Consider the following 1,038-nt stretch of genomic DNA (forward strand, 5'->3'; position numbering starts at 1 on the left):
CTACAATAAATTCTCCTTGACTATTCATGTACTTGTTGTATTCTTTGGCTACCTGTGGCACCAGCCTACTGCATCCAGCATATGTCAGGCAAGCTCTCCTCTGAGTGTTCTGTCATAGAGCGCCAAGCTCCCAACACTGCACCTTTCCAAGTATTATCAGTAGACACACTCAAGGATGACTCAACTGTTGTGCAACGGGAGTGATTCACTTCTCTTCACTTTACATTTCTCTGGGATGCCTTTTTTCCGATCCCATACCTAGACTGCCAACTAAATAACAATGGCTCACATATCTTTGTTTTACACATACGTTTTTCTTGATTGCAGACTCTTTTCCTTTTACCTAAGGACAGTGGCATTGGTTCATCTTGTCCAAGAGGCATCTTAATACGTAAAATGTTGAACTAGTAGGCTTCACCCACAGATTTGACCTTTTTTAGGTGTCTGTAATTCATCCATTAATATTGTAGAAGGAATTCATGATCCTTCTCCTTTGACGGCCTCAGCATCTTATCTTTCCCCTCCATATTGTGCTTTTAGCTCCTGAACATTCCCTTCCCTCCTTTCCTCCTGCCAAAGTTTGACAGCTCACAAAAGCCTTTTACTTATCTCACGTCTTTGTTTCAAAATAAACTCTTTAGTATGGCCATGCAAATGCCTGTAACCTCAACATTGTGGGGGACAGAGACAGAGAGATCACTGGGTCTTGTTGGCCATCAGCCTGCTCAAGAGAGATCCTGTCTCAAGAGAAAAAAGTGAAAAGTGATAGAGCAAGATACCTCTGTGGCTTCTATGCATAAGCATAAGTATACTTACGCCATCCACACATAACACACACACAAACACACTCTCTCTCTCTCTCTCACACACACACACACACAAATAAATTTTTCTCTTCAAATTAACTACCACTGATTCCACATTCAGAATCATCAGAGAGTCAGTTTCAAACTCCCTGCAATGGCTTAGTTGCACCACCTGACAACTGTGGATTTTCTATGTGGGGGTTTGTTTTGTTTTGTTTTAATCCCATCCTCC

This window comes from Psammomys obesus, unplaced genomic scaffold, assembly GCF_907164565.1.
Source record: "Psammomys obesus unplaced genomic scaffold, mPsaObe1.curated_primary_1811, whole genome shotgun sequence".
NCBI classification, from domain to species: domain Eukaryota; kingdom Metazoa; phylum Chordata; class Mammalia; order Rodentia; family Muridae; genus Psammomys; species Psammomys obesus.